Source organism: Triticum aestivum, chromosome 4B, assembly GCF_018294505.1.
Source record: "Triticum aestivum cultivar Chinese Spring chromosome 4B, IWGSC CS RefSeq v2.1, whole genome shotgun sequence".
Lineage (NCBI taxonomy): Eukaryota > Viridiplantae > Streptophyta > Magnoliopsida > Poales > Poaceae > Triticum > Triticum aestivum.
The window spans coordinates 28,231,228-28,248,708 of record NC_057804.1 but is presented as its reverse complement, the minus strand read 5'-3'; positions in this window follow the sequence as shown (position 1 = coordinate 28,248,708).

The window sequence follows — 17,481 nt, the reverse complement described above, 5'->3', positions numbered from 1 at the left end:
ATGCAGAAAACAAAACAAAAAAACTGGAAAAAATTAAAATAAATAAAGCAAAAAGAAAACAAAAAAAGTGTATTCAAATTTGAAAACTAATGGCACTAACAGAAAGTTTATATTTTTTCTAAAACTAAAAGCAACAAGAATTAAAAAATAAAGCAAAAAAACAAAAGAAAATAAATAATGCAGAAAACAAAACAAAAAATCTAGGGAAAAAATAAAAATAGCAACAATAAGTATTTTGTTGTAAGTAGAAACAAAATAAAATAAATAAAGCACGAAACAAAACAAAAAAACAAAAAAGTGTTTTCAAATTTGAGAACTAATGGCACTAACAGAAAGTTTAAAATTGTTCTAAAACTAAAAGCAAAAAAGAATTTAAAAATAAAGCAAAAAAACAAAATAAAATAAATAATGCAGAAAACAAAACAAAAAATGTGGGAAAAAATAAAAATAGCAATAATAAGTAAAAAAAAGTGCCTCCTACTGGGCCCCCACGGCCTGAATACGACTAGAAACCCACCATGGGCCAGGATTCAGGCCCGCAGGTGGCCCAGTAGGACCATCAGGCAAAGCAGTAGTAAGTAGGCCCGTAAGCCTGCAGTGGAGAGGAGCTCGAGAGGGGAGCGGCAGTGGGGCTTATAAACCACTGCGCGCCCCTCTCAGCTAGCGAGGTGGGACTAAACTTTCGTGCCGCACCGTGCCAGCACACGACCATTGGTCCCGGTTCGTGGCACCAACCGGGACCAATGCCCACCCTTTAGTCCCGGTTGGTGGCACCAACCGGGACCAAAGCCCTCTGCTTCCCGCCCTTTGGGCTGCTGAAAAGAGGCCTTTGGTCCCGGTTGGTGCTACCAACCGGGACTAAAGGATGCATTGGTCCCGGTTGGAGCCACCAACCGGGACCAAAGACTTTGCTATATAAGGAAAATTTCAGAACCGCATCCCCACTTCGATCTCTCCTCCTCCTCGATCTCCCGACGCCGTGCGCCGTCGCCTGTCGCCACCTCGTCGTCGCCGCCCCACCCCGACGCCGTCGTCGCCCCGCCCCGCCCTGCCGCCATCGCCGCCCCGCCCCGGCCCGACGCCGTCGCCGCCCCGCCCCGCCGCCCCGACGTCGCCGCCCCGGCAGCCCCGCCCCGCCCCGACGCCGTCGCCGCCCCACGCCGCACCTCGCCGTCGCCGTCGCCGTCGACCTCGCCGTGAGCATCTTTTTATGATTTTTGTTAGATTTTTTTTAGATTTTTTTGTAGTTTATAGATTTTTTTGTTAGATTAGATGTGTAGTAATTGAGATATGTAGTTCGTAGTATGTCAATTTAGATTGTAATTAATTTGTTCATATTGTGTTAGATTTTTTTCTGTTAATAGATTTTTTTCTATTAATTTGTTCGTAGTATGTTTGGTGATATTATTGTTAATAGATTTTTTTGGTGATATGTAAGTACTATAATTGAACTAGCTAGTTAGAAAAATATAATTACTATTTTATTTAGATTTTTTTGGTAATATAATTAGTTAGAAAAATATTAGTTAGTTAGAAAAATACTAGTTTATTTTTAGTAAGTACTATATAGTAAGTGCTACTTTGTTTTGAGTAAGTACTACTTTATTTATTTATAGTAAGTGCTTAGTATAGTTGAACTAGATAGTTGATTTAATTAATAAAACTACTTTATTTAACTATATATAGAAGTAGTGTGTAGTAAGTGCTACTTTATTTATTTATAGTAAGTGCTACTTTATTTATTTATAGTAAGTGCTTAGTGTAGTTGAACTAGATACTTGATTTAATTAATAAAACTACTTTATTTAACTATATATAGAAGTACGTAGTTCTCGCATCGACGTTGGCGATGCCTATCCCGCATCCTCGTCATCGTCGACTCGGCGGTGGAGGCCTTGATCAGGGCCATGTTCGGGACTGGGCTCCGCCGGGCTGGTATTGGGAGGTGCTACCTTCTGGGGGATGTAGGTTGGTGAGGAGGCAACCCGTTGTTGACCCGATCCTTGTTTGGTGGCGGTCGCGTGGGCCAGTGACGGTGCCGAGGCTTCCGGACACCGCGGAGGTGGTACGTCACCGTGTCAGCGAGGAGGACGAGCACGTCCGTCGCTACATGGTTGCGTTGGAGGGCAGGTTCGACAATACCTGGCAGGTTCTTCAGGGATCTCACTGGAGCTATGATCCTGTGATCGTTCCTTATCTTTGGGTGTCCACCGCCCGCGACGATACCCGTCGGGCGCTACGGTTCTAGCTGTATTAATTAGCGATGTTATATGTATGATAGTATTCGAGGAGTATTCGACGATGTACGGACACAAGAGATGATGTACTTTTGGTTATAATTGAATGCATGCTAATTTGAATACTACTTTATTTTACGATTTGGTTTTGCTTATTGAATGCTCATATTGGAAAAGTACTCCTACTTTGAATGCTAAAATTGAAGAGCACTCCATGCAGAAATCTAGGAGCCCCCTCCATCATCCACGTCGTCGTGGGGTAGCTTCTCCTTCATTCCCGTGTGCTAAACAATTTGTTGTAATAATGCACTCGGGAATGAAAGGAGGAGCTACATACCATCACCGATAGTCAACCCGTGATTAATAATAATGATCTAATTTAGGTTTTTAGTACATATATTTAATATTTGAATTATGAACTTAGGCCGGAAATGTCGTACTCGGACGATGAAAACCGCCCGGGGGAGTGCGACTGGTGCCACGACGACCGAGGTATGTGCGACAGGTTCATTGAGCTGGACGAAGATCGGCGCTTCAGCATTAAGCTCGAGGAGACCTTCGATGTTCATACGGTACGCAACGACGACAATAGTTTTTTTCGTAATTAAGCACGACTCAAACTATTTTAACGTGTATTTTTCATCTTTTCCAATTCGACTAGCTTATCCCATGCTTTGCAAGACGCTATGTCTTGGAGAGGATGGGTTTTGAAGACCATGAAAGTATGGAAACCAAAAAAATTATCCTAAGTACCCATCATGGTGTGGATTTTCAAGTAAAGCTATACAATGCTCAGAGTGTAACCAATTTTGGTTGCAAAAACTGGGAAGCACTTTGCAAGATGTATGGTTTTGATGAGGGTATGCTTGTCACCATGGATCTTGGTGATCCTACAATCGCGCAAGAGAGACCTTCGATTTTCGTCCTTGTGGATACACCTCCAATTCTTCCCCCATGTGAGCTTAACATAGTTATTAAGTAATTTATATTGTTTATTTCAAAATAGTTGACAACTTATTTCCATTGACAGCTTATTTTCATTCTTCAAAGAATGTGCAGAAGATGGTAGACAGAACCTACTACACTGAAGGCTCCGAACTAACTTATCAGGAGAAAAATCATCTGGTCGCATTTTGTACTGATCTTGAGAATTACAATATCTACAATCAAACTCCTCAACATTATGGTCAATACGTGCCACTAGTGCACGTGTTGAACTACGGTAACTACCATGGAGATACCCTGGTAAGATTTTTTACTATTACGACATCCGTACATCTTTTTGCACACTTCTAAAACTAGTACATCATTGCTAACAACGAAGTTATTACTATGTTTTTCAACAGATAATCCCGAATGATTGTGTGCCTCATCTGATGTATACACACGGTAGCCTTCATGTTTTGAACATACAACCAGGTCTTCCTACGAATCTGAACTGTCCATACCGGGTTTCTAAAAGAAGTGGAGACATGACAATCAAAGAATGGAAAAAATGTATGGACAGTCGTAAGGAGCTTCTTGGAAGCAACAATCAGCGAAGGGCAAAAATTGGAGACAGGATGATCGCCATTCTTCATAATGGAGAGTCAGGGTCTATATTGTTTTATGCTATTTTACCTTAAGGGTGTTTAGGTCATGTCCTACCTGATACTGATGATCATGTGCTAAGAACAATTATGTAGGGTTGGGTTCGATGACTATGAGGATGATGATCGTATGACTTATTATTAATAACGAGTAGAAGTTGTATGATGATGCATGATTAGTAGGACTTGTTATTATATATGATGATGTATGATGCGAGCATGCATGAGTTATTATATCAGCGGGTGAAATGAACATATATAGCAGCAACGTTGGTAAACCAAGGACGAAGATATAAGAGAGGACACTTCTCTCTATTAGCTAGCTAATAACAACCTAAAAATAACCCCCAAAACCCCTAAAGCAGCCACTTTTCTAAAAAAACATGGACTTTTGGTCCCGGTTGGTGCCACCAACCGGGACCAAAGGCCCCCTGACTGGGCTCGGCACACAGGGCCACGTGGAGGCACATTGGTCCCGGTTCGTGTTTGAACCGGGACTAATGGGTGGAGGTATTAGTAACGGCTCATTAGTCCCGGTTCATGAACCGGGACTAAAGGCCCTTACGAACCAGGACTATTAGGTGTTTTTCTACTAGTGGCGCGTGTGTGCGAGGCGTTGGCTCTAACTGAACCCGAGTGATGCATTGAGCGATTGCACTGCAGGCTACGCGTTACTGAACCCGAGCGATCAATCGATGGCTGTTAACTGAACCCGATGGAGCGATTCCTTCGCTACTGCTGCTAACTGAAGCCGATCGATGCTGCCTCTGGGATGAACAGTGAGCGTTGCGGGGGGGTTTGGATGAACAGTGAGCGGTGGCATTGCCTCTGGATGAACAGGAACCCATGGTGTGGAGGGCTGGAAGAACAGTAGACGGTGGAGGGGTGGCCGTGGGGGGGGGGGTTGAACAGGACCCCGTGGTGTGGAGGGCTGGATGAATAGTAGACGGTGGAGGGGTGCCCGTGGAGAGATGGTTGAACAGTAGCCGGTGGAGTAGCGCGCGGTGGAGGCTGGATGAACATGAGCCCGTGGAGGCTGGAGGAGGTCGATGGTAGCCCGTGGAGGCTAGAGGAGGTCGTCGGTGGAGATGAACAGTATCCCGTGGAGTCCCGTTTTGCGGTACGCCATACCCCTCCCCCCGTTTCGATCGTAGCGCTCCAACACAAGTCCATTTCGTCCGTTTTGCGGTACGCCACACCCCTCCCGATGAACAGGACCCCCGTTTCGACTGTAACGCTCCAACACAAGTCTGTTTCGTCCGTTTTGCGGTATGCCCCACCCCTCCCGATCAACAGGACCCCCGTTTCGACCGTAGGAGGTTTGTTTCCTCCGTTTTGCTGTACGCCACACCCCTCCCGATCAACGGGACCCCCGTTTCGACAGTAGGAGGTCCGTTTCCCCCGTTGTGCGGTACACCAGGCCTCATTCCATCGCCTGTTCCGTCCAAGCCGGTTGGCTCCCACGCGTTCCGTTGCCTCCCGATGAACACGACGCATTCTGTTGCATCCCCATGAACACGCATTCCGTTGCCTCCCGATGAACATGACGCATTCCGTTGCCTCCCCATGAACATGACGCATTCCGTTGCCTCCCCATGAACATGAGCCCTCGCCGTACGTATGCGCGACTAGGCATTCGAGACCCCGCCCGTATGTACACATACGTGGCCGTATTTTCTTTCTTGCACCCTGGCCGCTGTACGTACGTGTACATGCTACGTGTGCGCCTCTACTATGACACGTGCGCGCCTCTACAACGACCAGTATGTACGTACACGTTCGCGACCAGAATGACAACGCTACGTACGCTTCGACCAGGTGGGTCCCGACTGCACGCACTTCCTTGCGTGCGAAAATATAGCTGGTGGGTCCCAGCAGCCAGAGGGGCAAATTGTTTTTTTTGCCCGGACACACTTCCTTGCGTGCGAAGGTGTAGCTGGTGGGTCCCAGCAGTCAGGGGGGAAACATTTTTTTGGCGAAATACGGTGGCCCGTCTGGTGGGTCCCCGCTGTCAGGTGGAGGAATAATTCTTTTCCGTGTAATAAGGAGGCACTTCCTTGCTGCGGCCGTGGACCCAGCTGTCAGCCTCTCCACATACAGTCCACGTCCGATGGAAATCGTTCCTTGACCACGTTGACCACGCCGCGCCGAGAGCACCAGGGCGGTGGTCGACGGTGAGGCCTAGGAAGGGGACGACGGGGAGCCGAGGAAGACGCGGCAGTGGAAGCCCGCGCCAAGAGGAGTACGAGGGTTCACTGGTTCGGCTGCGGTGTGAGGCTGCTGTCGCCGCAGGGCCTGGCCAGCGGTGGGAATAGTAGGGGGCGGTGAAGCCTCTACGGCAGCACATCCAGCCACGGGAGGCAGGAGCATGCGACACGGCCGTCGTTGCTTTGGGCGGCTGGAGCAAGAAGACCAGAGGTTGAAGAAGCACTACGGCCGTTGGATGGACATCGTACGGTCACTGGAGTTAGAATCGTTTATATTGACTAATTTGACAAAGCCCTCCGTCCCCGTCAACTTAGTAGGCCCACAAGTCAGCCTCCCACCAAGGTGGGTCCCAGCTAGCTGGGGGGGGTATTCATTTTTTTGTGCGTAATAAGGAGGCACTTCCGGTGGGTCCGAGCTGACAGCAGGGGGAACATTTTTTCGCGAAATACGGTGGCCCGTCGGGTGGGTCCCAACAGTCAGGGGCACACGTTTTTTTCACGAAGTACTGGTGGCCCGTCCGGTGGGTCCTTGCTGTCAGGTGGAGGAATAATTATTTTCCGCGTAATAAGGAGGCACTTCCTTGCAGCTGTCGTGGACCCAGCTGTCAGCCTCTCCACGTACAGTATTCTTCCGATGGAATTCGGTCGTTGACCACATTGACCACGCCGCGCCGAGAGCACCACGGCGGTGGACGACGGCGAGGCCTAGGAAGGGTCGACGCGGAGCCGGGGAAGACGCGGCAGTGGATGCCCACGCGGAGAGGAGTACGAGGGTTCACTGGTTCGGCTGCGCTGCTGTCGCCGCAGAATAACAGGGGGTGTGGGTGAGTGGAGTGGAGGGATGGCTTGGCCAGCGGTGGGAGTAGTATGGGGGCGGTGAGGCCTCCCGGCAGCACAGCCGGCCACGGGAGGCAGGAGCAGGCGGCACGACCGGCGCTGCTTTGGGCGGATAGAGCAAGAAGACCAGAGGTTGAAGAAGCACTACGGCCGTTGGATGGACATCGTACGGTCAGTCGAGCTAGAATCGTGCATATTGACTAAGTTGACAAAGCCCTTCGTCCCCGTCAACTTAGTTGGCTCACTATACTGGGTCCCAGCTAGCAGGGGGAGTATTCTTTTTTTGGGCGTAATAAGGTGGCACTTCCTTGCGTGCAAAGATATAGCTGGTGGGTCCGAGCTGTCAGCGGCGGTAACGTTTTTTTCGTGAAATAAAGAGGCTCTTTCGGTGGGTCCCAGATGTCAGGTGGAGGAATCATTATTTTGCGCGTAATAAGGAGGCATTTCCTTGCGTGCAGCCGTGGACCCAGCTGTCAGCCTCTCCATGTACAGTCCACTTCCGATGGATGTCGTTCATTGACCACGTTGACCAGGACGCGCCGAGAGCACCAGGGCAGTGGACAACGGCGAGGCCTAGGAAGGGAACGACACAGAGCCAGGGAATACTCGACAGTTATTTCCCACGCGGAGGAGTACGAGGGTTTACTGGTTCGTCTGCCGTCGTCGGATAATAACAGCATGTGTGGGACTGAGGGTGAGTAGAGGGATAGCTAGGCCAGCGATGGGAGTACGGTGGGGCGGTGAGGCCTGCGCGGCAGCACAGCCGGCCGCGGGGAGGAGGTAGCAGGCAGTCCCGCCGATGCTTGTTTGAGCGGCTGGAGCAGGAAGAGCAGAGATTGAAGAAGCACGACGGCCGTTGGATGGACATCCAACAGTATACAGGCCATCTGTGGAAAGCCTCAAATCTGCGGAAAACAGCATACAACCCATCTTACATTATTTCAAATAGTTTACAGCCCATTTGCTAATTCTTATGGTTTTTTTGGAGCCCATATTCTTTTTGTTAGCATTACAACCCATATTGTGGCCACGGTTAAAAAATTATACGAAATTTTGCATATGTAGGTGCGGTCTGAACTGTTTTTAATCCCGAAATTTCGAGTCACATTCAGAATGATTTAAAAAATAAATGTATATCAATATAAAATCCAATAAATTGTCCATGCATAAAAATCAATGCAATTTAAAATCTCGTAATGAAAAAAAGATATTTGAAACTAATTGCCAGTTTGATGTGTTTTAAAAATGTACAGCCCATTTCTCATTACTGATAGGCCATTTTCTCGGCCAACCGAATAAAACTCTCCTCGTCTAGCCCAACAGGCCTGATAAAGTGACTTACTTGACAAATCACAAAAAAACTGGGCTAGCCATTTTCAAAAAGAAAATAAAATTACTGGGCTGGTCTGTGGTAAACATAAAAGAAAAGGCTGTCTAGACAGGCCAGAGTGTCCCGCGCAGCCCAGTTGACACCCTGCTTCCGTCTCAAAAACATATTAGATAAATGCCACTCCAATTATGGCGATTCACAAAAATGCCACTGCAATTTCCAAACTTTGAAAAATGCCACTGCAATTTTTGCAAACTTTGAAAAACGCCACTGCAGTTTGCAAACTTTGAAAAACGCCACTCCAGACTTCAAAAAATGCCACTAGAAATGGCATTTTTCAAAGTTTGGAAATTGCAGTGGCATTTCTCGGAGGCATTTATCAAATTAACCCAAAACAAAAATAACTGGGCGAGCTGCTGGGTCCCTGGTGTCAGCCGCTCGTTGTGCAATTCTCTCATTTATTGACTACGTTGACAATGGCATGGGACCCAGATGTCAAAAATCCACTAGGAGGAGCCATTTTTTTATTGGCTTGAAATAAGGAGGCACTTGCTTGCGTACTGCCATGACCTTGGCGGGTCCCTACTGTCATCCTCTCCACGTACAAGCATCTCCTGATTGTGTACGTGTCAACTTGCTAGGCCCACAAGTCCTCTAAACCCGTGGAGGACAAATATAACCCATTTAAAAAAATAACAACCCATTCCATACGTTCAAATGGAAAGTTCAACATTTAGAGCAAAGTAACAGGTCTGATCCACATATAGAGTACTGAACTTCCACGTTTACAACCATCATAGCCAAGTTAACTATCTACTCCCACTAGACAAGTACTAACTTACTCTTAGCTAACTAGACGATGCCGGCGGTACACGCTAAACGCTAGCACCGGCGTCCTACGCCTCGCCTCGGACTTGCCAGAGGTGCGATAGGGCGCGTTGCTCGCGCGCGTTGGCCCTTTCCATGCCGGCGTGGTCCACCGAAGCTTCGGCTTCCAAGCGGGAAACCCACTTGACGAGCTGGTAGTAAAAATCAGCGTCGTGAATGTGTGCGTGCCCGACAGCCTCCAGGGCTATTTTCCGGGCGCCGGCCTCCACGTAGTTAGCCCAGTTGCAGGTGCTCTGCTCATAACTCAGAGCGTCGGTGCGCTGCTGCTCCATGTCCCGCTGGTGGTGCAAATCGGTGTTACGCTGCTCCTCCACCAGGCGGTCGCACTCCAACAACTCCTGATCCTCCGCCATGCGGTCGCACTCCAACAACTCCTTGATCTGCGCATTGCCATCTAAAGACAGATAGGATGCCTCCTCCCTCCGTCTGCCTTTTCGGTGAAAAACCGAACACTAGTTCCGGTGGTGACCGCCTCCGGCGTCGCCTACCGCAGACGGGCGGGGGCATGACGGACGTGGCGAGCGACGTCGGGCTGGTGGGGGCTTATGAGGATGTGGCGAGTTGGTCACGGTGGCACTGGAGAATGCCGGGAAACAGTACTTATAGGGGGAAGGTTGCGCGACGGTCATCAGAATTCAATGCATAATGGCTTAGCGCGCCAGCTTGCCGTGGAAAACTAGGGAAACTAAAATTATGACTGTGCCATCCCGTCCCGTCTGGGTCACACGCCGGCATGGCGGTCAAACAAGTGCACTCGAATCATCTCCCTCATTGTCAATAATGATTTCACGGATTTAAAAAGCCCGCAACAATTAATGTGTATCTTTTTTCGCATCAGTTAGCTGCCTTAATTACGGCCGGCTGCATGCAGGCACTCCGAATCGCTCGCAGGCAGTACGCGAAGCAGCATGCAACGAGTCGCAACCGAGGGCATGCATGCAGCCACTTAAATCGCTGGAATTAATTAGGCTTAAACTTCTGCATGCCGTTAATTATTGCCATGCCTTGGTCTTGCTGCTCTGCTCACGGAACTAATAAACCCGGACGGAGGGAGTACCTTGGTTGGTGAGAGGTTTGAATTAAGCCCTGCAAACCGGAAAGGAGGTTCTAGTACGTGCGTGATCCGCTATTTATTCGTGTAGGATCGAGTAGGTCGTTTCTTGAATTGAGCCCTGCAAATCGGAAAGGAGGTAGTACGTGTGTGATACGCTATTTATCCGTGTAGGATCGATAGTGTAGCTTGTCAGTTTCTTCAGAGGTAGGCATTTTTATCCGTGTAGGATCGATAGTGTAGCTTGTCAGTTTGTTCAGAGGTAGGCATTTTTAGTCAAAAAACTGCCACTTCGCATCTTGCGTCGCAAATAAAACTGCCAGGTGCGCATTTGTAGGCTAGCTAGTGATCAATCAGTAACTTGTAAACACTGAGCAAACAAAAATAAGTAACTGTTAATGCATCTCAATGATTCACAGATCATATACAAATATGTAGCTCCAAAAGCACAGAGCAACCACTTCGGATCTTGCGTCGCAACTAAAACTAACTAGTACGATTCCCATACATAAGATCAGCATGTTAATGCATCTCAATGATTCACAGATCATATATAAATATGTAGCTCCAAAAGCAAAGATCTAGAAAAAACATATGTTCTTCCTACTAATATGGATGCTTCTCTTGGCCAACATTCAGTACAGACTAAAAGACAAATTTGTTTGTGAAGTCTACAATTCCTCTTGCAAACGTAAGTGGTTTCACCAACAGTTGGAACCATGAGAATGAACCACATATGATGGAGGAACATCCACTGCAATATGATTTGGTCTTCTCTCGATCACACCGCGAGACTATTTTCGGAATACAAACTTTAACTTAGGGAAAATGATACCCATTGTATAATTAGACCAAAGCAATGAAGCACCAACTGTTGGCCAGTAAATAGTACAGTACTACTTTTCTGCAGTCCATGAAGTGACTATCCAATCTTTGTGTCTATTTTCAAATGGCACTGCATCCAGTGACTATACTATTCTCTTGTGCAGTTCAACCAAAATTGTGGACACTTTGTTTGTTTGCCAAATAGCAACGGGCAGACATCTCTGTCTGCAAAAATATCAAGCAGCTAGTAAACATATACCACACCATGTTCGCAGTGATGGAAGAGGTGAAATCGATACAACCGAAATTGAGCATCCAATCATTGAATCCTGTCCTGCACCTCCAATGTAGGTCCACCCTGCCAATAAATTCACATGCAAACCACTAGTATTACTATCTAATGACAGTACAAAAAGAGTAGCAAGATAGTAGCAAACCATGTACCTTCGTAATGAACAGCTCATAGTGCCACCAATTGGATATAAAGGTTTGAAAAAAAAACATGCTCCTAATGTTGAACCAGTTGGACTTTTTGTGCAGCTCCACTAAAATCGAGCATCTCTGTTTGCATAGATATTAAAAGTGTGATTACTATAAAAGTGGCACTAGTTGAAGCATAGACTCAAAAATATAAGCATTCCAATTTCTTAATGGGAAAAGGTAGCAAGACTGTTTCTAACCACCTATTTGAAGGAATAAATAAAGCAACAGCGGCTGATGTCAGGAAGGCATGCATAGTTTTTTTTCTGAAAAACTGAGCCATTCCTGACCTTTCCTCTTCTTTTAAGCAAACTTTGTGCAGTTCTACTAAAATAAAATGCCGTCACCGCCTTGACAATTTAGTTACACTATACAAAAGGAAATGACTTAACATTACATCATGATGTCGGGTATGTAGTAGACAAGCATTAGAGACAAACATGCAGACCTCCTCCGATAACATAATGAACATTAATTTTAACAAAGGTGTGACTACCGGGATAATTTGATTGAACTCTACACCCTCTGTTTCTTAATATAAGACGTTTTCGCAGTTCAACTTAAAGTACCCAAACGTCTAGTATTTAGAAAAACAGGTAGTAGTTTTCTTGAGCACATATCTGGGAAAGCTTGCCACACTTTATTTATGTCCATACGCTAATGCAACACCATTCGAATACTACAAATATACACTAATCTAGTGGCTAGTGCAATAGTAGAGTAGTTAGTTTATTACAGGGTACAGTACAATGGTTTTACTGAACAGATTTCAATAAACTCTAGCACTGGAAGGTTTCTATAAGAATTAACAATACAAAATGTAAAGGTAACAAGTTTCAACATTAGTATACTAGCTGCACATGAGCATTAAACCAAATACAAAAGTTTGAAGGTAACTAGCATTATTAACTAATGACAGTATAAAAAAATTACAAACCATGTACCTCCAAGGAAAATATCATTTCAAACTCGGGGGGACCTTAAAAATTGCTATCCCAATCTTGATAATCGATCAAACATAAAAACTTGATCTTTCCTCTTGATAATCAAGAGAACAGCTGGAGGAGGAGGTGCCCACTCTTGACCTTTCCTCTTGTCTTCATAATTGTCTGTGCAGTTGAACAAAAATAAAATGACATCAGCGCCTTGACATTTTGGTGACACTGTACAAAAAAGTTAACTTGTCTCATGAAAGTGAGGTATGTAATCTATAAGCATTAACAGTGCAAAAATCTAAAGGTTATAAAATTGCTTGACTTGACTGTTGGCGTTATACTAACATCAAAAAAGTGGCAATAAGAGCATGGGAGGCCATTCGGACAGTGGGCGCACCAGTACGATGTACCTCCACGGACGCAAAGTGGTGAGGGAGGTATGGTTGCCCAGAGCAACAAATATCCAGGCAGCATATGTGGATTACGTCCCATTTTTGTTCTCTTTAGCCACCTTTTTCCTATGTGAGGATAACAAACTGATCGACCTGGTCATTCTCTATTGCGTTGTCATGCCTTTCTACCCTTCTTCAACCAAGAGACACGAGATTCGTTCCTTAGCTACTGATTTTCCCCTTTTCAACCTAGATGCGGGTTCGATGCCTACTCTCTTGGATAGTACAGTCTCCCTTCCTTTCCTTATTCAACCCAGACATGCATTAGTCTGCATGAAGTAGGGTTTCCTTTAATAGTGCAAATTATGGTTTTCGTCTGCGTGGCCAGCAGAGCAGAGGATAGCAAATTGGGAAGATGGTGGAGTGGAAAAAGATCCACATGCAATGACGTGCCAGATGGGGCAATAGAACAAGGGTATGGTTCGAAAAGAGGTAGCATACATGAGGGTCGGCGGGAAGTGGCTTTGCTCGTGGTCGTCGTCCTCCGCACACACTACGGCAGCGATCCCACGCGGGCGCTAGGTCTGAGAGGACGGCCTTGTTGTCAGTGCGTGACCTCGCTCGCCGGCGACGAGTGCGTCAATGCTGCACGTCCTTTTCTTCCCCGGCGGATCTGTGACCACTGGTGAGGAGGGAGAGAGGGGCCATCTTTTTTAGATCTGGAGAGAGGGCGGTAGTGTGAGAAGCAAGTGGGCAGCCCTTGGCAAGAAAGCGCTGAAGCTCCAGCCTATATATCTTCTTTATACTACTAGTACTGGAGGTGGAGTAGTGGTGGAGTAGTTTATATTTTCTCTGCGTACAGTACCAGTTAGTCGTGCTTCAAAACTGAACGACGCGCCATTAAAAAAATAAAGGCCGATAATTAATGTGGCACCTCGGGCCAACGCGGCCAGATCGCATTTTGCACGAGAAATTACACACCATGTCTCGTTGACATGTGGTCCCGTTCCACATATGAGTGAGACAACGGCAAGTAGTAGGAGTATTTCCGAACCGACGTGTAGGCCGGGGCGCCCCTTCGTGAACCGTGGCAAACTGGCAACCGTCCACCGACTCTTCGCCTTTCCCTCTCGATTTGGAACTGCTGTCGCATGCTCTTCCTCTCCCTCCTCCATTTTCCTTCAGCCCTTCACCCTTTCTTCTGCCATTGTTCGATCGTCTTCTCCATGGAGGGAACAGGATGGAAACGACCCTGCTATTCTTGCCCCAATCTAAAACATGACATGGTGGAGGAACTCATTGATCGGTGCGACGTCATCACCTCAGCTAGCATGGCAGCTTCGTTCAAGCCCATTCTCGACTCAACTAATAACATCATTACAAGGAACCCAAGAGTCAAGGAGCGGTTTGATCTCCCCTATCTTCTTCGCCGTGACCCTGATGATTGGCACCGTCACGACGGAGGCCTCGCCCTGTGCAAGTTGATGCCGCTTGATAATGATACATATGATGTTAAGATGCCATCGCTTGAGGGCAAGGCTTGGGCAGGCGCAAATGGAGATTGGGTTGTTTACATTGGGTCCAACTGCGAGTGGGAACTTGTGAATGTGTACACTCGTGACCGGGTTCCACTTCCAAAAATCTCAGCAGACTGCCTAGAGGTTGAGCACACTGGTATTGTACGCACGTTCAAATACAATCATGGTGACTGTCTTCTACGGAAGATAGCGATTTCTCGAGTCCCCAACCGCTCTTGGAATTACAACAACTATGAAGTTGTTGCTATATTCGACAAGCTTGTTGCCGTCGTCAGTGGTTTGACTGGATGGATATTGCTCAAAAATCAGTTTTTGTACACGGATGAGTACTATGCTGCAATTCAATGCGAGGGCCTTGTGTTTGCTGCCACCACTCGTGGCACTGTTTTTGCATGGCATCCTCGTTGTTTCGGTACATTTGTCTTTCACTGTAATTATAATTGTTTCATCCACATGCATGCGGGTTAGCAGGGCTGGTCATAGTGGGGAGTAACTTAGACTAGTAACATGCATATGTTACTAGTTTATGTTACTACCTCTATAGTGCATAGTATCTTAGATTAGTATCATAGGTGGTCTCATTTATTGCCATGCATGACACATAGTAGCATCACATTTATTATGTTACGGTATCTACCTTTGTTACTATTGTTGGGGAACGTTGCAGAAAATTAAAAATTTTCCTACGGTTTCACCAAGATCCATCTATGAGTTCATCTAAGCAACGAGTCAAGGGAGAGAGTTTGCATCTACATACCACTTGTAGATCACGAGCGGAAGCTAGCCAAGGGGATGGTGATGATGGAGTCGTACTCGAACGTGATTCGGATCACCGATGTCCAAGTGCTGAACGGACAGCACCTCCGCATTCAACACACGTACGGGACGGGAGACGTCTCCTCCTTCTTGATCCAGCAAGGGGGAAGGAGATGTTGAGGAAGATTGCTCCAACGGCAGCACGACGGCGTGGTGTAGTTGGTGCAGCAGTACTCCGACAGGGCTTCGCCAAGCATATACGGAGGAGGAGAGGTGTTGGGGAGGGGAGGGGCTGCGCCTTGGCTTGTGTTAAGCTCCCATGCGCCTCCCCACTATATATAGGGGTGGAGGGGCTGGTTTCTTGCCCTCCAAGTCCATTGGGGCGTTGGCCAAGGTGGGAGGAAAGAAATCCCATCATTTCCTTCCCCACCGATTGTTATCCCCCCTTTTTAGGGATCTTGATCTTATCCCTTCGGGATATGATCTTATTCCTTCTAAGGGGGGATCTTGGTGCGCCTTGACCAGGGGTGTGGGGCCTTTCCCCCACTACTCATGTTCATGTGGGTCCCCCATGCAGGTGGGCCCCACTCCGGAACCTTCTAGAACCTTCCCGGTACAATACCGAAAAATCCCGAACATTTTCCGGTGGCCAAAATAGGACTTCCCATATATAAATCTTTACCTCCGGACCATTCCGGAACTCCTCGTGACGTCCGGGATCTCATCCGGGACTCCGAACAACATTCGGTAACCACATACAAACTTCCTTTATAACCCTAGCGTCATCGAACCTTAAGTGTGTAGACCCTACAGGTTCGGGAGACATGTAGACATGACCGAGACGTTCTCCGGTCAATAACCAACAGCGGGATCTGGATACCCATGTTGGCTCCCACATGCTTCTCGATGTTGTCATCGAATGAACCACGATGTCGAGGATTCGATCAAACCCTGTATACAATTCCCTTTGTCAATCGGTACGTTACTTGCCCGAGACTCGATCGTCGGTATCCCAATACCTTGTTCAGTCTCGTTACCGGCAAGTCACTTTACTCGTACCGTAATGCATGATCTCGTGGCCAACACTTTGGTCACCTTGAGCTCATATGATGATGCATTACCGAGTGGGCCCAGAGATACCTCTCCGTCATACGGAGTGACAAATCCCAGTCTTGATCCGTGTCAACCCAACAGCTACTTTCGGAGATACCTGTAATGCACCTTTATAGTCACCCAGTTACATTGTGACGTTTGATACACCCAAGGCACTCCTACGGTATCCGGGAGTTACACGATCTCATGGTCTAAGGAAGAGATACTTGACATTGGCAAAGCTCTAGCAAACGAACTAAACGACCTTTGTGCTATGCTTAGGATTGGGTCTTGTCCATCACATCATTCTCCTAATGATGTGATCCCGTTATCAACGACATCCAATGTCCATAGCCAGGAAATCATGACTATCTGTTGATCACAACGAGCTAGTCAACTAGAGGCTCACTAGGGACATATTGAGGTCTATGTATTCACACGTGTATTACGATTTCCGGATAATACAGTTATAGCATGAATAAAAGACAATTATCATGAACAATGAAATATAATAATACTTTTATTATTGCCTCTAGGGCATATTTCCAACAACTATAACCATCTCTCTCTTCCTTAATTGCCTGCCACATAAGCATGTTTGCGAGTCCCAAGTGCATGATACTACTTATGTTACCCCACTATGGCCAGCCTTACTAATTAACCTTCTTCTTGTGTTTCCAAGGTCCTGTGAACATTCCACCATCTATACTTGAAGATTTTTATAACCAAGGGGGAGATGATGATGGTGATGATCACGAGCATGAGGACGAGCAGCGCCCATATACTATTTGGCGCCTGGCAACTAATTCTGATGGATCACCTCTTCTTGTGTGTATACAACCCACTGATGATGTTACTACTAAGGAAGCAGGTGTAGTCTCCCATGGTCGCACTCTCCGGACCTATTCCAACACCCGTTGCATGGTATTCGGGATGGATACTAGTGTGCTAGCGCCAACTCTTTCTCCCTGGTACAGAATTGATAGTCTTGGAGAAAACTCGCTCTTCCTTGGACAAAACCATCCAATGATGGTGAAAGGCGATCCAACTGCTGTTGACACAACATTACTACCATTTATGAGAAGCAACTGTGTCTATACCTTGGACATTTGGGTGGTTCCCTACCTTGGTACTGATATAGTAGGCCGCTTCAGCCTGGATGATCAGTCCTGCGTTGGTCTCCAGATCAACAATGGATGGCCCGTCCCAGAGAATCACTTGTGGTTCAAAGCAAGCGTTTCCAACGCCGAGGAATGGTTGAGTTGAAGTTCATTTCATTGCTTGTTATTTGTTGTGTGGTGAAAACTTTAGTATTTATAATGTA